General features: G+C 39.4%; 1 protein-coding gene, 1 long non-coding RNA gene and 1 pseudogene across 8 annotated transcripts in view; 2 read left to right on the forward strand and 1 right to left on the reverse strand.

Annotated features, from left to right (window-relative positions):
- ST6GALNAC3 (ST6 N-acetylgalactosaminide alpha-2,6-sialyltransferase 3) overlaps positions 1 to 25,447 on the reverse strand; it is a 501,982-nt gene that overhangs the window by 227,636 nt on the left and 248,899 nt on the right. The window lies entirely within an intron of this gene.
- Positions 1 to 25,447, forward strand: part of LOC147918080 (uncharacterized) — an 84,242-nt gene that overhangs the window by 29,251 nt on the left and 29,544 nt on the right. The window lies entirely within an intron of this gene.
- On the forward strand, positions 4,729 to 24,339 carry LOC106801993 (peroxiredoxin-5, mitochondrial pseudogene; annotated as a pseudogene).

Consider the following 25,447-nt stretch of genomic DNA (forward strand, 5'->3'; position numbering starts at 1 on the left):
TTAGATTTTTTCGTTGGGTCTCACATTTCTGTTATGTTTATCTTTCATCCTTTTCTTCTCTGTGCTTCAATCTGTTATGTTTTACTGACATCTTCAGCTTTACTAATCTTCTCTTTACTATGTGTGATGTGCTATTAAACACATCTCTTGCATTCTTAAGTTTTTCAATTCTAGGATTTCCATTTGATCCTTGCCTATAGATTCCAATTGTGAAATAATTTGTACATCTATTTTCTTAAACATATTAATCCTAGTTATTTAAAAATCTGTCTGATAATCTCAATATATCAATAACCTGTAGTCTATTTCAATTTTCTCCTGAAATTCAGTTATTTGTTCCTGTTTCCTAACATGCCTGGTAATTTTCTATTGACTATTGGACACTTTAAGTAAAACAATTATTTATGTTATCATCCTACAGAGAAAATTTCACTTTCTTCTGGAAGACAGAGCATAGACACACTATCCTGTTCCAGTAGAGAATGGTTTATTTCCAGTTTCCTCACTATTAGAGTCTAGCTCTTCTGAGTCTCAATTGAGAGTTTGCCATGCTTACCAGGGCTGTTCCTCCTTGCGGGGCTCCGAACTACAGTTTCTGTCTCTTCAGTTCTATGGGAATGCTTAAATTCCTGCTTAGACTTTTGGCTTCAATTGTTGCATTCTTCTTGGCTTCTCAGTGTCTCACTCTGCTTGTGCACAATATAGAAGTCCAAAAATTCCTCAGAGAAAGTTGCATGCAGAATGCTGGCTCAAATTCCCTTTTCTCTGGGATCTTGAACCTTCATATCATTGCTGTCTTAGTATTCCTAAACATGAATTTCTGTCTCCCAATTCCATTGAAACTCCTACAAGATCTGGGCCACTGCTTTCTGTTTGGCCTCTCTGCCCCTTTTATGTATTGCAAATGCATCACAGAAAAAAAGCCACAGAGAAGGTCTTGATCACTTCAATGCATTTCTTTTTTTCAGTTGTCTTGAGCTCTCAAATTCTGGCCCCTTTAGGTGCACTCTGATGCCTTCAAGCAGTAATTGATCACGCTTCTTTAAGGGACAGATACTCTGATACCAGCTACCCCATCATGTCTGCAAGCAGTATGCTCTTGTGAGGATTAATGTAGAAAAATGGCTAAAATTACTAAATAATAGTAAATATTGAATAAATATTTACTAATATTATTATTCCTACATACTAGCTAATCTTTAGTTCAAGGGCATCTTTTATTGTAATGTTCCTGGGAGTCCTTACTCCAAAATCCCAATTCCCAGTGCTGTTTACTCGAACACTTGCCCCTGGCACTGCAAGTGCACAGAGATTGCCTTTAGGTTACATGGTCTGATGTGTCAGATTTTCCTGGTGTCTGGTAATCTTGTGTCACCACACTGACAGTCCTCTAAAGGAGTGGTTGGGTTTTATTTTTTATGAGCCTAACCTATTTTCAAACAAAATCTTACGTATATCCCCAATAAATGGATCCAGAGCTGCCTACTTGGCTCACTCTTATCTCAATCCTCCCTGTGATTGATTGATAGATACATAGATAACAGATAAATGATAGATAGATAGATAGATAAATAGATAGATAGATAATAGAGAGAGAGAGAGAGATGATAGAGAGAGAGATATATATAGAGATAAACACTCCTGAGTTATATAGTCTTAGAGCCCAAAAGCTCTGAGGAACCCAGTTTAAAAACTACTACCACAGGGACAATTTCTGGTCACTGCAGCTCTTATAACAAAATAATCCTTAAACATTAATGCCATAATTTGGAAAACAGTGCCCAGTATTTTATCTCCTTCCCCAATATCTTATTCCCAGGTACCACTATAAAAAGCCTCAGCATGGCTCAACCAAAATTTCTGCTGATTTTTACACATCACTCCACCTCTTTAGTGCTCACCAGAATCCAAGTTATCATTATATTTCCTCCATAACGCGCTGAATACACATCATGCCTTAAGTGCCATGTCTGTTTATCATCCAGAATAAACAAGCATCAGATGAAGCAGCAGAGTTATCTCACACAATCAAAGATGACTCTGACTCAGGATGGTCTAAATGTCAATCTTAGACTCTTCATTGCCAGAAGAAAACTACACAGAAGTGTGTAGCATGAAAGCACTGGAAAGGAAAAAGGAAAGGGAAAAGAGGAATATCCAAACATGTTATATAGAAAAGTAATCTCCTAGGTCCCATGTGGTATTGTTTGGATACAATGCCACATTCAGAGAAATAGAGTTGAACAAATACAATAATTTGAAAACAATTCTAATCTTTACTTTGGTCTCTCAAAAATAAATGGATACATGTAGATAGATAGATAGATAGATAGATAGATAGATAGATAGAGATCTAATTCATAATCCAACCTTCCTCCCCTTTTTTAATAAAACTTTAAATTGAAATATACAATAAAAAAAGGTAGAAATCATAAATGTACAGATTAATGGATTATTTCAAATTGATCATGGGTATGTAACCACCACCAAAAGTCATGAAATAGAAGGTTACAAGGACCTCAGGAACCCCCTCATACCCTTTCCCAATCACTAGCCTCTCTCTGTGCCCAAAGGGTAACCACTATCCCAAACATATATTAGCTTGGTCTGCTTTTGAATTTTACATAAATGAAATTATACAGTACGTAGTTTTTAACACCTGATTTCTTTTGTTATTATCTTCGGGAGACTTGCACACATTTCATTCTTTATAAGTGCTATATAATGTTCTATGATATAAATATACAATTCGTTTATCTATTTCACTGTTGATGGACATTTTTATTATTTCAAAATGTGGCTATTATGACTAAAGTTGCTATAAACATTTATGTGCATGATGTTCAGTTCTCATATATACTCATTTTGTTTGAATATATACCTAAAAGTAGAATTGCTAGGTTATAGGATATGCATATGTTCAATTTTAAAGATAGTGATAAACAGTTTACCACAGGGGTTATATTAATTATACTTACACCTGCAGTGTAAAAGAGTTCAAATTCCTGCATCTCCTTGCCAAACTTTGCTTTGTCAGTCATTTTTGGTTTAGCCATTCTGGTAATATCTTTATCTCATTGTGGTTTTAATTTGCATTTTCCTGATTAGCAATGACGTTGAGTATCCTTTCACTTATTCATTGTCCATCTCACTATCCTCTTTTGTGAGGTGCCTGTTCAACTTTCTTGCCCATTTTAAGAACACTTCTTGAAAGTCTCCTTCTTCCCTTCTCCTCTTCTCTCGGGACCCTCTCCCTCACCCCCAGCCCAAGTGGATAATCTGACACACTCCTTGCCCCCTCATCTCCTCCTATTTATTTTTCTTAACATAGATGGATGTCGCCAATTGCCATACTTTTCTCCTTATCTCTTTGCTTCTTCTACTGCTCAGATTCTCCCCAACGAAGGAGAACCTGAGATGCAGCCAGCAGGAATCCTCCCCACTCCTCCCTGATGCTACTCTCTACCATCTTTCTGTTTCTGCATCACCCAAAGCCTGGGAAACCTCACTTTAGAAGTTTCTTGCAAGTTCTGTGAGTTTTTTGTTTTTTGTAATTCCCTTTCATGACTCTACCACTCTTCTATGCCATGTTGGGCACCTGGCACAGACTGACTCCTGCAGATGGACTAGGAAAGAAAGGACACACACAAGAGGCCACTCTAAGGTCTTGAATATCAGATTTGACCATTTGCCAGGAGAAGCCTGTTTTCCTGGGAGACGAGCCACACGTTACAAAGAGGAGGAGGTGCCTACCAGCTTTCCTAATCTTCCTCCAGAGTCGGCTCATTTCTCAGTAACCTCAAACCAAAAGCCATTATCAGATTCTCTTTCTCCACCATGAAAAACTACTTGGCCACAGTTTGACAGGCACAGATGGTACCACCAGCTGCAAGTTTTTCAGTTCTTGTTGACTCTTGACTGCCTTTAGTCTTAATCTCTTTGCAGTTTGCTCAGTAGAATGGGAGATGCAGCCAAACTTCTAACCTGGGAATAAAATTCACAGTGGGAGATTTAGCAGGGTCTGGTTAAGGGTGAGTTGGGGTTAGGGATATTGGCAAGATGCTTGGGAAAAAAGCCCTGGAAAGAAAATGTATGGATAGTCAAAATGAATTAGAAATTATTTCAGCAAAGAATCAGGACCCATAAAGGGAAGAGGCACAAAGAGAGGAAAATATTCTTACGTCTGATGATAATTTTTCTGCTGGTCTGAAAATGGTGCCAGATCTTTATACCATGAAAGTCATGTATCAAGTAAAGAATGATGGAAATAAAAGGAAAGACCATTCCAGGGAAGTGCTCTCCACATGGTTAGAATAGCCTTAAATGACCATTCTGATTGTGTGAAGTGACATCCAACAGACCAGGACAATCTTTCTTGCTACAGAAAACACTAAAAAAGCAACTCTAACACTCATTTACAAATATTCTGGGTCCTGTATAAAATAAGTAAGCATCATGCATTCCGTGCAAGAGAGTCTATCCACAGATCTGTCAACTAGGATGCGTAGGAAGCTGGAAAAGACTGATCATGTACCTTATTGCTAGGGACAATGCTATCAGGTCTGACAGCTTCCTCTCATCCTCCTGAGGTAAGAACCTATGAATCCATATCCAACCTTTTTTTAATCTTTGTTTTTCATATCTGACTACTACCAATTACCAAGACTATCAGTCAAAGGGTAGAGAAATGAGCCAAGAGGCCTGGAGTAAGCACTTTTTACGTCGAACATGGTCGTATGGTAAAATCCGGCCTTCACGGGAAAAGTGGAAATATGATGCCATCCACACAGTGAGAAGAGTGAGCAATACCAAAAGGCATGTCTGGGGGCACTATCTTCTCATCCTAGGGAATGGCACCATGTCACTGTACACCTGCAACCCCTGGACCCAGGTAGGAAAGTTCAGAGGAAATACACTACATAATAGCAATGATTTCTTTGAGTTTTTGCCATGTGCCGGACATGACAATAAGAACTTTCCAAACATTTTCTCAGCAAATCCTCACGACAGTTCTATAACATTGGTTCCACTATTAACTTCCTTTTATAGTTGGGACTTAGAGAGCTTAAAGAATGGAACAAGGTCCCCCAGGTGGTGAGAGGCATGTCTATAAAAACCCAACGCCTGGATACTCAACAATGTGGCTTTCTCTAGTCCATGCTTCAGAGGTCCTGGACAAACCATCAATTTTCAATTTCTCAGGCATGCCCTGGAAAGTTTTAATTTAGCACTTTCTTCTTATTCAAGATTTTTTGAGCTATTTCTCCTGAGGTACTTTGATCTTCACTTTTCTTCCTGAATACAGTCTGAATGTACTCAGGTGAGTTTTTGTTTATTTAATTTGTTTTGGGTGAATGTGAAGGGGGAAAGGGTATTATGGTTTGCTAATTTTATTATTTAAAAAAAAATTAACTAGTAAATAATAAAAAGTAACCCAAAAGTTAAAAAAGGAATATAATACTAGTAGACTTTGCTAATTTATATATGTATATTGTAATACTCAGGGCAACTACTACACAAAGTGATATACTCAAAAACACTATAAATTAGTAAATATGGAATCCTGAAAATGTTCATGTAACCCTCAGGAAGATGAGAAAGAGAAACAGAGGGATGAGAAAGGGAGGAAACAAACAGAAAACAAAAAATGGCAGACTTAAACCCTAGCGCATCAATGATTACCTCACATGTAAATGGTCTAAAAACACCAAGTAAAAGTCAGAGATTTTTGCAGGGTGGATAAAAACAAGAATATGCTGTCTACAAGAATAGATACATGCAATAACTTGGATGAATCTCGCGGGAATTATGCTGAGTTTAAAAAGCCAATCTCAAAAGGTTACATACCATATGATTCCATTTATACAACATTCTTGAAATGATAAAATTATAGATATGGAAAACAGATTAGTGGTTGCCAGGAGTAAAGAAGGGAAGAAAAGGAGGGAGGTGGCTGTAGCTATAAAAGGGTAGCACAGGAGATCCTGGTTATGCAACTGTTCTGTATCTTGACTGCAGTATTGGTCATGCAAGCTTACACACGTGATAAAATTACATAGAAGTAAACACACACACACACACACAAATGCAGGTGAAATCTGAATAAGCTCAGTGGATTGTATCATTGTCAGCTTTCTGGTTGTGATATTAAACTATATTTCTACAAGATGTTACCATTGGAGAAAACTGGGTGAAGAATATACAGGATCTCTCTGTATTATTTCTTACAACTGATGTAAATCTACAATTATCTTAAAATAAAAAGTTTTTTAAAAAAATGGAGGAGGGAATATACATTGAGAAGGAAATCTCCCTTCTACTTCAGTCTCCCAATAGCTCCATTCTCTTCCCCAGGAGTCACCACTGTGGCTATTTTCTTACAAACCCTTCCAGAGATAATTTATAGTCTCTCCACATAGAAATATGTATGAATGCACATACACATATAGATTTATAGTTTTTACACAAATTTTAACCCCATACACACTTTTCTCCCACATTGCTTTATCAATTTATCTTTGAGCTTTTAGTAGCAACAGAGCTGCTCACTTTAATAGCTGCACAGTACTCCAGTATTCACCAGTGCTCCTGGCGAGCAGGCACTCATAGATTGACATCACACGATCCCTCTCCCTTTTCATGCTCTACCTCCCCTCATCTCTGCGGAATTGGCAATCTCCCAAATGGACACTTTAAACAGAAAAGCAGGTATAAATTAATGAATTTTGCTGTGAAAAACAAGAAAGAGAAAAAGAAACGCTGGCCACTTCCCAATGCCTTTTGCAGAAAACCACAACAAAAGGTATTTTTGATTATTTTGTTTTCATAACCAAAGTCATAGCTCAGCTCTTGCACTGGGATGTTAGCTCACTTCTGCCAATGAGTCAACAAAAGTGCTGATTGAATCGAATAAACGTGTGTGTGTGTGTGTGTGTGTGTCTACATTAGTGTAAAATTAAGATACAATAGTTAAACGATATGCCATGACAGATCCACAATTGTTTTAAAATTGTTCCCATGTCATTTTTAAATGTATGTCTCCAATGTCTAGTAAGTGCTTGATACATATTTGCTGAGTGAATTTGAACGAATGAATGAGAATGCCTGTTCATGTCAACGGATTTTCTTAGAGCATCTATGTCTACACGTCAGATGTCTATTTCATTAGTGTTGCACATGCCTGTGATTATGAAAGTTTAATAAAAGTTAGGTGATGATTTTCTCTGGCCTTCCCTCTTCAGGTAAATATTCTGTAGCCCTAGCAATATTCCATTCTGTGCAAGCTCTGCCTTATCCCTAACCATTATTACTCTGCACGGCAGGACTATTTTAACGTCTGATCTATTCCACCAGGTGAAGCAAACAAATTAGACAGAGCACCACAGCTGCTTGATATAGGATGTCCTCATGTTTTTGCTCCATTTTTTAATACACCCAAGCATCACATTTATTTTTTCAACAGCTGCTGCACATTGAGTAGACTTCTTAATTAGCTAATGTTTGGAAAGCCCTTTGAAGATAAAAAGCCCTATATAAGTGCTAAGTGTTATTATTACCTTGACAAAAGAGTTCTTTTTTTACCTTGGCTCACTGCAAAATATGTGAGCTTTCCTTCTCTCTAACTAGCAGTAGTCAAACCACAGGCTACATAAATCATAGGAGAAAGAACTTAGAAATTCAGCTGTGGCCCCTGCACACAGGTAATTGGGCCCCCTGGAATGTTCCTTCAGGTCTTAATGTAATGCTGGGGAAGGGAAGTGGTGAGGAAACACATAGGATGCTTTTGGGGGAATGAAACACTTACAAGACCCTCTTTCTTGAAAGGGCTTTTTGAATGTCAAATCTACATTTGTTTGCCTTGGCTTGATTTCGGAAAACAAAGCAAACATTTAGCTATCACAGATTGCATTCTTGCAAATAGGTACCCATAGTCTAGAGACAAAAAAATGATTTGCCTGAAACAAATAAATGTATGAGTCACCTTCTCCCCTTCCTCATTACCAGGAGGCAGGATACCACAGAAAAACCACCAAAATAAATGACAAAAGGCAAAGAAAGCCCCCACAGTTCAATGCTGACACCGTACTCCCACCTGACACACGCTCACCTTTGCTTATCAAAGACACGATTTTTCAAGGGTGTATATCATGCAGCTTCTGCCCTTGAGAATCTTCCATTTTACTTTCAATAAAACAACAACAGTAATAACTTCCATTGGCACCTATTTACCAGGCCCCATGCTACATCCCTTACATATATTTCTTATTTACTCCCCACAACAACCCTTCAAGGTAGTTATTATTATTATCTCCATCTTGCGGGTGAGCAAACAGGGCTAGTGAGTTCGAGTGACATGCCCCAGGCTCTCAAGCAGGTAGTGGAATCATAATTTGAACCCAGGTTTGCCTGGCCACAAACCCCGAGCTCTTGCAACAAACGATAACACTCCAAAGTCATAGTCATTAGAGCCTCCAGAGTGGTACAAAATAAGTCTAGTGTCATTCCTGGTACAATTTTTTATTATGGAAAGGTAGAGGAGGCAAGGAGCGTGCCTGGCTGGTCTGATCAGGGAAGTCATTGAGAAAATGACTTTGATGGCTTTTGTGAGGAGGCAGCTTTGCTACATCCATCCAAGTGTGAGAACTCGCCCTTTCTGATCGCCAGCTCCTGGATTAGCATTTGACATTATTCCCATTTCAGAATTTATTCAAGAGATAGGAGGGGAAAACAATGGGAGAAGATGGACTGAAAGAACAAACACTCATGCCATGGAAATTAGCTCTGGCTGCCGGTGCTAATGTAAATAAATTATGATTATTATTTTTTAAGTCAAATAAATAATGTTTTTTTCAGTTTTTCCTATTGACATTGAAGTTTCAGATCTGAGTACCTGGAAAGGTAGGACGGTGGTGGCATTAACTGAGGGGGAAGGAACTTAGAAGAAAAGGAATTGGGAACGGGGGAAATAATAAATTCTACCAAGATCTCAAATTGGAAATTTTTCCATTAAAAACCCCAAAGTGTTAGGCAAGTTCTATCAAGCAGCTTTAGTACCGTCTGCCCATGCAGAGCTCTTAATCAGGCTGCTTCTCCTATCACTTGCAAGCTGCCGTCTCTGCTTCCTGGTGCAAGTACACTTATGGAACAAGGACACACTCGACAGGCCCACATGCCCCTGCTGTCCTCCCTAGACGACACTAGGAGCAGAAAATACTATCTGTTATCACACAGCTCTAGGGCTGAAATACCCGTAAAGGTAGAAATCCATACTCCAGATCAACCTGGCAGAAATCTCTTGGAAGTGGGGACAATTCCCAGCTCCCTCCTGCAAAGCACAAGCAGGAGCAGTAAGCTGCTCGGTGGTGGAAGCTTGTCTGTGGCTAATATATTAGGAAGATTATTCAAGAACAACGTCCTTGAGAGCCCAGTAACTACTGCCAAGTAACTGAGCTTGTTCACCTACAAAATGTAGATCAAAGACTAAATCTGCGTTTCACAGAAGATTCATTCCAGGCTCTAGAAACTGGGCTGGCCAAGTGGCTAATTTAAAACCCAAAACATGAAGCACAAAATATTGTCACTCAGAAGTTATAATGCAAGGAAGAAGGAGAGGCGCAGATACCAGAGAAAGAGAATCTTGGACTCAACACTGCCAACAAGCGACATCAAAATCCTCCATAATTTGACCTAATCACCCTTTCCAATAGATTTTCCATTACTTTCAGGTCCCCAAGCTTCCTGTAACCTGAAGCACTTGCTGTTCCATCTCCTACATATCCTGTGTTTCTCACCTCCACATGTTAATCCCTACTATCACTTTTTTTCTAGAATGCCTTTCCACCACAATTCACCATTTCCAAATCCTTCCCCTTGTGCGTTGTCCATCTCCTATGGCATTTCCTTAGGGGAAGCCTTTCTCGCAGGGAGAAGTATAGCACTTCTGGTTCATTTCTCTTATGGAAACAACTACTTTTCCCTGTATAGTGAGGCTGCTTAAAGGATATACTTTGGTAATGGCTTTATTAGCCTGGAATCTCCTTGAGAGTGAGATCCATATTTGTTTCAGCTTACATTCTTTTTGGCTCTTAGTCTAGTACTTTAAAAAGTAAGTAGATGTTAAATAAATATCTATCTAATAACAATTTACTTAACATTCCTTACATTTATTATCACTTATTGCCAGATACTGTTCTAGGTGCTGGCAATATGCTATGAATAAAGTGAACTAGCATTTCTGACCTAATAGAATTCACATTCTAAAGTATGGGACAGACAATAAACAAAATAAGTAAATTGTGTAGAATAATAGAAGATTGTTAAGTCCAAATAGGAAAAATAAAGCAGAGAAGGAAGATAAAATGGGTCAGGGTGGTTGAAATTTTAGATTGGATGGATGGATGGATGGATGGACGGCTAGATGGGTGGCTGGGTGGATGGATGGGTGGGTGGATGGCGGGTAGATGACTGGATGGCTGGATGGGTGCCAAGATGAATGGATTCATTACATAGTAACAAAAACTGGCTTTATCAAAAGGAAAATAAACTTCCCAACATTTTCTATTCTCTATATAAATCAGTTTCTGGGACAAAAAAGTGATGGTTCATTTCATCCATAATATTTTTAGAAAAACAGAGGAGAGAAAATCTGATTTCTCAATTTATTGCTATATTGACTTCAAAGGCCCTGAACCAGTCACTTTTGGTGACCTCATAAAAATATTTTAATGCCTATGAGTTTACGAAGAAACAGTTTCTTTGGGTCAGAAAGAGCGTGTTTTAGTCTGGGGATTCTCCTATAAAAGGAATGATCTTTTTAAATGAGAATTAACCATTGAAGATGTAAATATGAGAAGGCAAAAGTTTAGAAGGAAAAAGGAAGATTTTTACATTGAAAGGCCATTAGTTACTTGTTTATACTAATTTAATCAAGCCTGGAATGAAGACAGTTTTCACAAAGCAATTGGGATCTGATATCTTCAGATCCATAGTGGTCAGTTCCTGTACCACAAATGAGTTCATTAAGCTTATTATTACTAATTTACTAATTTCTATTTGCAACAGGGAATGGTGAGAATCATTTCACCTATCACCATTCTAGAGATGAAGTGAGTACCCAGTCCAACAGGGTGGCCACATTTCTCGTGCTTGGTTTCTGCTGCATTGTCACCGGGAAGAACAGCATCAGGCATTATATTCTCTACATTATTTCACAAATTGATTTCAGTTTTAGAGAAAACATCTTTTTGTGGCTAAAACTACTTCAGACTCAGTGAAAAACAGTTAGTGAATAGGAACATCTTTTCAGTGTTCCAAGTGAGCTCTTTGAAAAGAGAAAGCAGCATAGCCATTCAAAGGCATTTTCATTTTTCTCATGATGTGCAAGGCTCACAATATCCTGGATTTGGAATTTTCTACCTATTGTAGAGATAGTATTGCCTACTATCTAATGTGGTCTCTGAACATTTCCACTCCAGCCTCAGCCTCTGCTATAAGGCATGCACTCTTATTTGTGTCCTGCCCCTTCTTCACTCCTACTTTCTGAGATTCTAAGAGAGAGGTGGAAAGGAGGTTCCATATGCTACGGGAAGTGGGGGTGAGGGGAGAGGGGAGGTCAGTGATGACAGCATCAGTGAAATGGTTTAACGCACCGACTCAGAAGCAGATTGTCCAAGTTCAACTCCTAGCTCCACAATTACTAGCTGTGTGACTTTGGGTGGTGTAGCTAATTTCTCTGTGCTACAGTTATTTCTTTGGAATATAAAGATATACGGCAGAATTGCCATGCAAGTTAAATAAGTTACTATTGTAAATAGCTTACAGATAGTAAATGCCTGGTGCACAGTGAACTCCATGTATTTATTATTAGCTGTTTTTCCTGCAAGTGGAAGAGGGAAAAAAAAAGATGCTTCTGTGGCCAAGGTCCCTGCTTGCTCTGGCTAGCATTCAAAGTAACGTCTGGGCATGTTGACAAATTAGGGGGGAGGCCCCTTGAAGTGTGTGCCTGTAAAGGATAGAAGAGCTTTCTGGGAAATAATTCTTCCCAAGGGCTGAACCCCACAATTTGGACCCAGTAACAAAGCCTTGGTCTTGGTAGAGGGAAGAGTTATTCTATTTACATCAGATCTGACTCCAGGCTACTCTCATAAGTCCAACAGACTTATTTGGTTCTAGGAAGATAATGAGCTATACTAAAAAGGAAAGAGATATTTTACTAAAAATTCTGTAAAACACTGGAGATCAGACAGCACAGTGCTGGGACCCTCTCTAAAAAGAGTGTAGGACACTGATGGGGACAGAAAGGTGCTGTCCTCCACATCCCCAGAGCAGCAGTTGGCAGGAGGGCAGGATAGGGGGACAAGCCTTTTCGTGGTCACAGACAGTCCAAATGGCACTTAGCTGAAGAAGGGCCAAAACTATTGATTTCTACAGCCCTCTGAATACTACTGGAACCAAGATATGTTTAAGCTTTGCTTTGTTACAACATGATGACTAAAAATGGCAACATAGCTCATAACTATAAAGCCATAAATAAATTTCACCTGCCAGACTCAGGATCCTAACAAAGTCAGGGAAGGGATAAATAATTTCATTAACTAAGCATTAAAAAAATATTAAGCCCCTTCTATGTCTCAGCACTGAGACACTCTTTTTAGAGGGGGTCTGAGCACTGTGCTGTATGTTTTCCAGAATTTTTAGTAAAATATCTCTTTCCTTTTTAATACAGCTTATTAACTCCCTAGAACCAAATAAGTCAATTTGACTCATGAGACTAGCCTGGAGTCAGATCAGATGTAATCAGAATAAATCTTCCCTCCACCAAGACCAAGGCTTTGTTACTGGGTCCAAATTATGGGGCTCAAATTGGGTCACATTGTTAGGTGCTAACAAGGGGGAGAAAAGCAAGCAGGTTTCTGCCCTCACAGAGCTCACAGTCTGGAGTGGAGAGCGAGAGGTCCCCAGGCAACTAGAAATCCGTCAGCGCTCTGAGGGAAAGGTATGCAGCGCTGTGGGAGCACATGAGGAGAATCAGTGAGGGCTTCTTCCTTGAAGGAGTGACCTCTATGCTGAGAGCTGAAGAATAACTAAAATCTAGCCAGGCAGAGAGAGGGAGGAGGAGTATTCTGGGTCAGCAGACTACAGCCTGCGGGCCACTGCCTGTTTTTGCAAAGCAAGTTTTATTGGAACACAGCCATATTCATTCGTTTGCATCTGTCCATAGCTGATATCATGTTACAATGGCAGAGTTTAGTTGTGACAGAGACTGTATGGGTCTGAAAAGCTTAAAATACTTACTACCTGGACCTTCACAGAAAAAAATTGCCAACCTCTGAACCAGATCATAGAGCGCATCTGGCAAAGTGGAGAGCATTCTCCGGGTGAAATTCCTTCAGCATCATCCTGGTGCTGGATTGACAGTAGTATAAGCAAAACGGAGCGAGGGGCCAGGGACTCTTTTCTGTGCTCTTTACAAGTCAAACTGCAGCAGCAGCCCCTGTGGCTCTATGAGAGGAAGAGGTGCTTCTGTGGCGTGTTTTTACGTTTGTGCCGCAGGGAGACTTTTTATAGGATATTTTTATCCAAGTGACCAAGAGGCACTAACTCATCCCATGCTGCTGAGACTAAAACTTGCATTTCTAGATTATAGCCTCAAATTTCCAGCAACATTCAGAATAAACACACTATCTGACAAGCTACATGACAAGCTCTCTTAAAGGGAAATGCTGAAGGCGGGTGGCACACCCAGTGTGGCCGCAGTGTCAGTTCTTGACTGAAATCCTATTGACCATCATGCGGTTCAGAGAGCTATCTACAACATACAGGCAGAGGACCTTTACCTTGGGGTTTTATAATGACAACAAAAGCTTCACTGAACTTTTGCCCCATTCAAAATTTAGTACATGCGTCTTCCTGGAACCTTCTCCTCTACCCTCCTATAATCTTACCATCCTTTGTTCTTAGTTACATTCATTTCCTTTGCCCACAAGGATTCAGATGAATATCTCCAATTCCTGTTCCCATAGTGCATTGGGCTTACCACAGAGTATAGTTTCTGCTCCATTCCTGTACGATCCTTGAGGGCAAAGCTGTGTCCTTTTCACTGTTTAGGTCAGTGCCTGAAACATTTGTGGGTCTTCAATGTATATTTACTTAATGTATAAATGAAAGGAAAAACCAGTAATGATTGAATTCATACTATGAAATGAGAATTTTATATCTAGTTTACTCTCTAGTTAACAAGTATAATTACATGAACAGTGACCCATATGTTTCTGGTATCAACCCCCATTTCCTTCACACTATGGAATTAGCCAGGTGTCGCTCAAAGAACGTTCTCCTTTCTGGTATAGTTCATATGTTCTTCTGCCTTTCTTTGTCTAGATTTTGCAGTCCTACTGATTCTCTGCCTCGGAGTCCTACACTGTCATTTTCTAATACTGATCTGCTAGAACGGTCACTTCCTTATGTCAGAATTTTTAATACTTACTATAAAGACATCTCAGTCTCTCTTAGATAATAGAGATTTAATTAACTGTATTTCTAGGGAGGTTTATTTCTTCCAATTTTCCCTGTAAAGTGCTGGTTTCCAAATCTTGTACTTAGCAGGGGTGCTATTTATCAGCTATAGTTTTCTGTTTTCAGCACTTGTGTTTCCTGCCAGACCAGGGTGATGGGAGGCAGCTTTTACCCAGAAGAAAAAGTGATCTCTTGATTGATTTCAAGTTATGACATCAGGGGCATCTTGATACTTGCTGGGTGGGAACTTTCTGTTTAATCGTTTTATATCCACGATCACAGAGAAGAAATCAAACCTAACAGGGAAGGACCTAGAACTTCTCAGTGAAGTAAGATGTTTAAAATGAGAGAAAGATCATGGTCCATGGCAGTCATTTTATAACCTGTATCCTTATATTTATTCTTATTCTTATCATTTGCTTCTTTTGGTAAGTAGATGATCCATGAGGAAAAAAACCCACAATTTTTTCAACAAATTCAAACATGTTGATGTTTCCACAAATTCAGGAATCAACTAGAGTTGACTATGCACATTTTTTTGCACTTAAGATTGACTTTCAAATGTCTAACAATATAAAGAGTAGATAGTTCATTTTAGAAGCTAAATTAAAAATCGAGGAGAAAGAATTGTGGAGGGGTCAATCAGATTAGGTTTTTAAAAGAAGATCATGGACTTGAATTCACAGATTTCTTACCTGCTTTGAAAGCAGAAAAAGGTCCACTGGACAAAATTAGGCTGATTTAAAGGTAAATATTTCATGCACAGATTGATTTACAAAGAAAATATGGCATAAGGATAAAGAATTCTGAAACAGATAGTGAATCATCTTAGAGAACAAGAATTCAAGAAATTAATTCTGACAATAGAGAAACCATCCAATGTAAACAGAGAAATGGGAGGGACTCAGTCTGAAGTAGTAAAGCAATAGCTTTTTCTGATGCTGGCAATTCTGTAATTTGACACCTAACACATATGTTTTGCCAGGGATTATGGATAACATAAGGACTTGAGGGAGAGAGTAAAGAAGAGAGAGAAAATGAGTGAAAGTGGAAGATTATATTTATAGATGCATACATCCACGCAGTTGACACAAGAATGATAACCATGAATTAAACTAATGAACCTAATCTTCAGAAAATTCAGACAGTGTAAATTGCTCTGTTAGTTTATCAATTTTCAGAACATGGAAAAATGAGAAGACGATGCTTGTCATTCTTTTAAAAGAATCCTAGGACCAATTTTATATATATACTCAAAGCTCTTCTGAATTCTTCTTTGAAAAGATCTTAATTATGTGGATGACACATTGATTTTCACCGGCACAAATCTCTGAGCCACAGACTTTTAGGTCCTGGAATTATTTAAGATATCACAGAAAATTCTACTTACTGTGGTGTTAAAAATAATAGCTTTATCTTCAGTAAGTGTGGAAAGGAATTTAATTTTTAAAGAGTTTTTTAGAGGGATAAGTTTGTGTTAATAATTCTGTCCAAAGTCTCCTTGATCCTTTAGGAGGTCAAAAGTCATTCATTTCCATAGTCTACTCACCTACGTGCAAAAACATCCAATATCTGTTTTTAGAATTTTAAATGTTCCTTGCACTGAGTTTCACAATATTTTTCTGCCTAAAGAAATATTTGGCACCATTATTGTCAGAGAATAACAATCTAGAATAAGAAGGCTTAATTGACAAAGATTTTTGAGAATTTTTCAAGTGTCTTAAAATATCCTTCCTTCCTTCATTTTTATAGAGGGAAAATTAATCTAAATTAATCTAGGAACTTTATATTTTCAAATACATTCAGTTTAAAAATATCACAATAGCCAAGAGGTGGAAGCAATCCAGATGTCCATCAGCAGATGAATGGATAAACAAAATGTGGTATATGCGTACACTGGAATATGAAGGAAATCCTGCCACATGCTACAATATGGATGAACATGGAGGACATTGTGCTAAGTGAAATAAGCCAGTCACAAAAAGCAAATACTCTATGACTCTACTTATATGATATATCTAAAGTAGTCGAATTCATAGAAACAGAAAGTAGAATGGTAGTTACCAGAAGCTGGGGGAGGGGAGAATGGAGAGGAGTTGTTTAATTAGCATAGAGTTTCAGTTTTGCAAGATGAAAAAGTTCTGGAGATTGGCTGCACGATAATGTAAATATACTTAACACTACTGAGCTGTACATTCAAAAATGGTTAAAATGGTAAATTTTATGTATCATATTTTTTACCACAATTAAAAAAAAACCCTAAGGTATGTTTCTGACTCATTTACATTTAATCCATCGCTCATTTACAGAGAAATCAGAGAGACATGAAACCCTTGCCATCAGAGCTTTAATTATCCTCTAGCTCTTTTTTCTTAGACACAAAATCTCCTATTTTGACAGGATTATATGAACAGGAGTACATGAAAGGAAAGGTTTAAATTTTCCTTGAAATGGAGATGCTGACTCCCAGAAGGCCAATGAAATTCTAAACTAGAAATGTACATTTGACGATCACTATTCATAACTAAGATATACCATCAGGCAAATTCCCCAATCTACTTATTATGTATGAACACAAGCAATTATGCCTTTGCATAACACACATACCATATACTGCAGTGCATGGAATCAAATTAATGCATAATATAATCTAGCATGGATAATTGATAACCAGACTATTGATTAGCTACCAGAAATATTTCATCTCAACACTTCGTATTTTCATTATTAAGCAAGGGAACAAACAGGTATATTTACTACTAAACTATTGAAAGAAATAGCTGGGGTAGAGAATATTTGAAATCAGGACCTAAATGTGTTCATTTTCAAAAGAGCAGCAGTTACTAAGTTATACAGCTTAGTGTTGGACTAAAGGAACTGGCAAAGTGAACAAAACATAGTCTTTGCTCTTAGAGATCTTCCAGCGAAATGAGGAAGATAGCTAGGCCTCTCTATAATCAGAATGTAAAGAGAACAATATGAGAGTTGTAAACAAAGGGCTATAGGAATGCAAAAGAGAGAGAAAAATAGACTGAAGTCATAAACTTCTGGTCATTTAAACTCTGCTCAAAGGCATCAGAGATAAAAATCTACCTCCCAAGAGCATCCATTCCATTTTGGGGTGTTCTGGTTGATTAAAAATTCTTACGTAGGCAGAATGAAAGTATATCTCCCTTTAGCATACAATTATTTGGAGGAGTAACACATTGTCTCTCCTCTTTCATCTACATGTTAACTCTTCTTAATTATTAGTAATTAATTAATTCAATTATTTAAACATTCATCAAAGCACCTCTGGAAAATCCAAGTGGAGATGACTTGGCATTTGGATATGAGAATCTAGAAGACTGGAGAAAGGTCTCAACTAAAGACGTACATTTGGGAATCATCAACCAATAAATGGGACTTGAAATCCTCAATGATTTCTCAATCCTTTCTTCTCTTCCCAGAATCCAAGTCTAATCATTTACCCATCCTACTTGATTCTACTCTCAAATTAGCTCTCTAATCTTTCCCGCAGTCACTCTCATTTCCTACTTTAACGTCCACAAATTGTCTCCCCATATTCAGTTTGGCACACTTCCAAACCATTCTCCACAATGCAGTCAGAGTTATCCTTACTCCATTAGTTTGCTAGGTCTGCTGTAACAAAGTACCACAAACTGAGTGGCTTAAACAACACAGGTTCTGTTCTGGAGGCTAGAAGTCTGAGATCAAGGTATTGATTTCAAGGTGAGATCAAGCCATGCTCCCTCTGAAGCCCTTAGGGAAGGATTTGTTCCAGGCTTCTTTCCTAATTTCTGATAGTTCTTTGGTTTGTGACAGCATAACTCCAATCTTCACATGGCATTCTCCCTGTGTGCATGTCTCTCTCTCCATATGGCATTTTTTAAAATAAGGACACTAATCATATTGGAGTAGGGGCTTATCCTCCTCCGATATGACCTCGTCTTAGCTAATTACATCTGCAATGACCCTATTTCCAAATAAAGTCACATTCTGAAGTAGTGGGGTTAGGACTTCAAGCTATGAATGGGGGCAGGGGCACCACTCAACCCATATCACCTATAAAATGTAAATATGATCCTGTCATTTCCCCTTCAAACAATCTAATGGCTCCTCACTTCCTCCAGGATAAAGTCCAAAATATCTTAACACAGTTTACTAAATTCTTCATAATCTGGCTCCTAAGTTCTCTCTTATTTTATCTCTTGCAACTCTCCTTCTCCCCAGAACCCTCCCAGATTTCATCAACAACAAATGTAAAATTATAATAGCAATATGTGTTTTCATAACATGGTGCCATAAGAGATTCTAATGGTAGATTTGACTTAATCAGGGAGATCAGAAGATGCTTCCTCAAGGAAGTGATGATTTATCTGAGAAGTGAAATATCTGAAGGGTAGGTAGGTGAAGAAGGCAGAGAGGAGCATCACAGATGGAGGAACAGTTTGTTCTCCATGCTTAAAAGATGGACTGAAGGAAGGGGAAGAGAGCAAGGTTCGAGACGCAGGACAGCCAGACAAAACAGAGGCCTGTGGGCCATATCCACGGGGAAGGCACATGTAACTACTGAGAGTCTTACCCAGGGAAATAAGGTCATAAAATCTGCATTTCACAAAAATCACCCTGGTAACAGTAGAGAACTGTAGAGAATAGAGTGGAAGAGGCAAATGTGGATGTGAGATCAGTTAGAGGCTATTGGAGCAGTCCAAGCAAGAGAAGACTATTTCCTTTTGCTTGGAAATAGTCTGTCTCTAAGTGGATTCTAGATATATTAGAAGGTAAAAACTGAGAGCTTGGAAGAGGATGTGAGGCAGAAACTGAGAGCTTGGATTGGACATGAGGAGTAAGTGAGAAGGGGATATCAGGAATGACTTCTAGAATTCTGCCTTGGGCACATGGAAGGCCTATAGTGCCAGTCATTAAAATTGGAAAGAGTGGAAAAGGTTCATGAGTGCTGCTTGTACATGTTGGGTCTGAGGACCCCTAGAAATATCTTGAAGGAAATGTTGAGTGAGCAATTGGGGGTTCAGAGGCTTTGTCTGAGGTGGATATATAATTTAATTAATCTCCACCACGTAGATTGTAATTGAAGCCACATGCATCAATAAGTCAGAACTGAGAAGAAGAAGGTCTAAGACTGAGCACAGATTCCGACATTTAAACACTAGATAAAAGAAGAGAAACCAGCAAAAGAGATGAAAAGGATCATTTCATATCATGGACAACAAAGGGAGAAAATGTTTAAAAAAAAAGAAGTGGTAAACAGTGATGAATATTGCCAGGTCAGTTAAGAAAAAGACAAGAAAAAAGAGGAAGAAGCAGAGGAAGAAGGCAAAGGAGGAGGAAGGGGAGGAGGAGGAGGAGGAAGAGGAAGAAGGAAAAGATGAAGACTGAAAAAACTTGCCTATCATTACTTTTTCTCCTCCCCAAGCTAAACATCGCAAGCCTCTTGCCTATTAGGCATTTCATGACATTTTCCCATTTCCAAGACCTTCACCTGGAGGCACTCTAGTAAGACAATATTTTCCTTGAATACGCCACTGAGCACTTTTGTTAATCATTCCCTCTTCCCTGCTGGACACTTGTGGGGCATGGGGAAAGAGAAATGATCAGTCAGAGCAGAAGCCTACTCTCAAAGAGCTTTAAGTCTAATAGAAATGTGGAGGCACACTCATATATAAGCAAATATAATGCAAAGTACCAACAAAGAGTTTATTGACATTCAGAAAAGAAGGTAATTATTTTCACTAGGTTTTTATAGAAAAGGAAACATTTGAGCTGAGTCCAGTAGGGTGGATAGAATCTAGACACTGAAGAGATGGTAGAGAAAGATCTTCCAGCTAGAAAAAGACAAAAAAAGGCAGCAAGGAAGGCAATCAGAAGACTGGTGTTGGGAGTGTGAAGGGGAACATTAGGAAAAAAGGTTGGGAAACTAGTTGGTGGAGGGCTGTGAATATTAGGGTGAAGATTTTAGACTATTTCCTATTGTCAGGAAGGGTTCGCTAAATATTTTTCATGATTTTCATTTGTGTCTCACTCTAGCCCCTGGAAGTCCCATCTTGAGTTACCTGTTGTGGGCTGGCATCTTTGGACCAAGCTCAGCACATTCTCTCAAGCACAATTCCTTCCTTCCTTCCTTCCGTCCTTCCTCCCTCCCTCCCTCCCTCCCTTCCCTCCCTCCCTCCCTCCATTCCCTCCCTCCCTCCCTCCCTTCCTTCCTTCCTTCCTCCTTCCTTCCTTCCTTCCTCCCTCCCTCCCTCCCTCCCTTCCTTATTTAGTTATTGTCAGTACAATTCCTATATCTAGATCTCAATATGGGTTCACCGAAAGTACTGACCTGGGACAAGGATGGTTCAGAGAGGGGGGACAATATCTTGGTGGTTACTGTAATAGCTCTTATTGAATTATGTTCAGGCATAGATTATCACCATGATTTTGTATGACGACTAGGAGATTCAAGAAACAGTTGATAGAACTCGAATGTCTTTTGCTGTATTCTTTTTGTTTACGATATTCCTTTAAGTTTTAATTTACTTCATCACCTCCATCACCTGCTTTATGTCTACATCTTCCTCACCCACCGCAGCTCTCCCTATGTCCTTCATTGCTTTACTTAGCTTCATAGCACTTAACAACATCCAACATACTATATTTTACTTATATTATTTTTTGTCTCTCTCCTCTGTTCCCCACTAGAATGTAAGCTCCATAAGACAAAACGTCTTTACTCTATTGTTCACTGCTATATCTCCAGAGCTTAGAACAGGGTTCGGCACACGGCAGGCACTTAGTGTTATTGAACGCATTACTTAATTTGTTTTGGTCTTTATATCTGGATCCTATCAAAAACATTCTAAACAGATTGCCTTGCTTCTTAGAAGACAACAGACAGTATCAAGAGTCCAGTAAAAAAAAGGTGATGAAAAGCGGATACAAGAAATGTCCAGGAGGTAGAATCCAAAGGATTTGACAATTCAATAAATGTTTGAAAAAGGAGAGAGAAGGAAATCAAAGATGATTCAGGTTTTCAGCCTGAGGGAGTATGAAAAGTAGGAGCTACTGGCAAGAACAGAACCAGGAATACTAGCAAAAGAGCAAGTTTAGAGATTAATGTTCTAGAAACTGATTAACAATATAATTATCATTCCCTATAAAATATCACTTTGCTCCATGATATATTATTTTGAAAAAGCAGAGAAACGTGATAAATCCTTGCATTCCAAACAATCTTCTTTAAGCCAACAGTACATATGAGATGATGCCATATGGAAAGGCGAGACAGAGAGAGGCAGGACAAAGAAATTCTGACTTTGACAGATTAAATTCTTGACTTGATAAATGGTTCATGCAGATCAGTAACAGGAAGTCCTACATGCCAACACAAAGAGCCAAAAATAATCTTGTAGTTTAAAGAATGAATGAATGATATGGCACTCTGAGTTTGGAAAAGCCTCAGCTGTGATCATGAAATATGTATCAAAAGCATTGGTTCTCTGGGTGATATGTAAAGTTTCCTCTCTGACTGTGGTGGAAGCTATTTTTTCAGATACAGAGTGGGCCAAATTCAGATTACAAATTCTATATTTTATAATTCTTCTAGCCTAAATTGCTGCACACCAAGTGAAATCCAGAATACACTTTTTCTGGGTTGGTGGAGAAGGTGGCAGTCTATAAAAGGAAATGAGCCAGCAGATTGATCTTCTTTATCACAAAGGGAAATCACAATGCATATCTCCAAGTGGAAGAGAAAAAGACCATATATCAGAAAAAGGATTGAAAGGAAATACACTAAAATGGAAATTCTCTTTGTAATATGCATAATTTCTATTTTATTTCTTTACAATGAATATATATTATTCTCCAACCAGAAAAAATAAATAAAAGGTGTCTTTAAAAGGATGATCACTCGTCCAAAGCTGCTTGGCAATAAGCTCATGGTTCATTTTAAAGAAATTCTGACAGCATTGTATCTCCACTGAGAGAAAAAATTAATTGCTGGGGGGTGGATTTTTTATATCAATCCAAATCATTTTGAGTTTAAGCAAAAAAGAATCCACATAATTGTTCTGGAAACAACCAAAGCATGTGCAATACTAATCACCGTGATGAGATGCTAAATACATTAAATTAAATTCATAGAGGGCCGGCCCCGTGGCTTGGTGGTTAAGTGAGCGCGCTCCGATGCTGGTGGCCTGGATTCGGATCCCGGGCGCGCACCGAGGCACCACTTCTCTGTCCATCCTGAGGCCGAGTCCCACATACAGCAACTAGAAGGATGTGCAGCTATGGCATACAACTATCTACTGGGGCTTTGGGGGGAAAAAACTAAATAAATAAAATCTTTAAAAATAAAAAAATTCATAGATATCTCTTAAATTCTGTTTTAGTCAATAAAGTCAGCCTCTGCATCCAAAAATTATTTCAAATAATTTAGTATTTTTTACCTCTTAAATTTTCCCTTCTTATCTCAGTAAGAGTCTCCTCAAACAGTTTTGTTTTGCTTTGCTTTGCTTTGTTTTAAGGGGCCAGAATAAAAAATAAAAACAGGAGAAGGCAAGGGAAAATCATCAACCTGATAGCTAAATTATACATAAATGTAGAATTGTCAATACTGGCTACATTCCCCAAACCAACATTCATAGACGTTCTGGAGCAATACTGGCAAAGCATAACTAATCAGTTGAAAGGAAATAAAAAAGAAACCTCACCTCTATATATCCATCCACACGGGCACACATCTCACCAAATTCTATGAAATTGCACATACATAAAACCTGATTTGATTTTAAAAACCAACCAACCAACCAATCAACAAAAACTTCTAAATACAGCACACCCTCAGCATTTAATGATTTAAGATGCATCATTTGGATCTATAAGAATTAAGCCAAAAGTCCGTCACATCAAATATACACACAAAGATCTATTGTGAGACACGTGCTGTTCTAGCTATTGAGGATGCGTTGTAAATGGAGCAATAGGTCCCTTCTTTTGTGGAGCTAACAAGACAGAAGTGGAAGGAAGGAATGAGCCATACCCAAATCTAAGATAAGCTCTAAGACCACTGTATAGGATAGGCAGCGGCCAGGCAGGGAGGCAGGGTGGTTGTGGCCTCGGGGCTCTGGCCTGGGGCTGGTGGACCAAGTGGCCTGGTAGTCGCTAGTACTCAGCGGGGCTGGCAGGACTGACTGGCTTTACTCACTGGGCCAGCCGCTGCAAGGCTGTGGCAGGAGCAGTGACAGGAGCAAGAAGGCTACCACAAGGAGAGTGGACACTCGGCAGGACCACAGTTTCAGCAGCGCTTCTGCAGCCATAGCCCCTATCAAGGTGGGAGATGCCATCTTGGCGTTGGTGCTGTTTGAAGGGAACCTGGGAACAAGGTGAACCTGACAGACCCGTACAAGGGCAAGAAGGATGTCTCTACCTGGGATGTCCCAAGACCCACCTGCTGGGTTTGTGGAGCAGGCTGGAGTTGTGAAGGCCAAGGGGGTCTACGTCCATGTCTGAATGTCAGTCTTCATGATTGGTGAGTGGAGACAAGCCCACAATATGGAGGGCAAAGTTCAGCTCCTGGCTAACCCCTTTGGGAAGGAGACAGATTTATTACTAGATGACTCAGTGTAGCCACTCTTTGGGGATGAATGAGTCAAGAGGTTCTCCATGGTGATAGACAATGGCATGGTGAAGGCTCTGAACCTGGAGCCTGACGGTGCAGGCCTCCCCTGCAGCCTGGCCCCCAACATCATCTTGCAGCTCTCAGGCCCACACCCAGATGGCCTCCTTCTACCCTTTACTGTCTCATCCACCAACCTTGGGTAGGGAGCCCCAGCCCCAAATCAGATGGGACCACCCAACTGCAACCTTAGCCAAATTTCTGCAATAATGACTCTGGTTCAAGACAAACCAACAATGAAACTGGGCAGGGTAACTTAGTCACTGGAGGAAAGGGGCCAATGTGAGGTATAGCCCCAGAAGGGAAGGCCTCTCTGAGGAAGTGACAACAGAGCTGAGACTTTTGAGACAAGAATGGTCAGCCATATGAAGACCACGGCCTAAAGAGTGTCCAGGCAGAGGAAACAGCAAGCAACCTCATGGCAGAAACGTGTGCAGCATGTTCTGGGAATAGAAGGAGGCCAGTATGGCTGGAGGAGAGATGTGGGCAGGGTTCCTTATTGGCCATGATAAGGAGCTTGGCATTTATTCTGTCTGCAATGAAAGGCCAACAGAGATTTTAAGGAGAGGAGCCAAGTAATCTGATTCATATTTTTAAAAGATCTCTTTGGCAGCTCTGGAGAATGGATGATGGGGATGGGGTCTGGGGGATGAGAGTGGAAGCAGGAGACCAGTCTAGGGGGAAGTCGATGGTGTCTTGGATTAGAGAGTAACAGGGAAAATCAAGAGAAGTGGACAAGTTTGGAGCTATACCTGGCTGGCATGCCAATGGATGGGATGTGGAGGAAGGTAGGCAGGTAAATCTCTAGGGTGCCTCTTAGGTTCTTGGCTTGAGAAACTGAGAAGATGGCAGTGTCACTTACTGAGATGGGGAGGAACAGAGAAGAACAGGTGTGAAGAGAAAACTGTATTTTCAACATGCACCTAATGGAGGTAAATATTTTATAGCCACATGGCAGTGTCAAGCAGGCAATGGGATATACAAGTTAGGAACTCACAGTAGGCTGGAGGGGTAAAGTTATAAAGAGGATTGCCAGCAATGGAATTTGATAAGGTCACCTGGGAATAAAACACAGACAGAGAAGACAAGAGGACCCAGGCTCAAGCTTTTTAGCATGCCAGCAATTGGAAATCAGCCAGAGGTGAAAAAGCTATCAAACAAGTCTGAAAATAGCCAATGAGGTGGAGGGAAAACCAGAAGACGGGCACAGCTCTGAGGGCTTCCCTGTCAGCTCAATGAAACCCTACAAGGCCG

Source organism: Ceratotherium simum, chromosome 2 (genome assembly GCF_057802395.1).
Source record: "Ceratotherium simum simum isolate JZ-2026a chromosome 2, ASM5780239v1, whole genome shotgun sequence".
Classification (NCBI taxonomy): domain Eukaryota; kingdom Metazoa; phylum Chordata; class Mammalia; order Perissodactyla; family Rhinocerotidae; genus Ceratotherium; species Ceratotherium simum.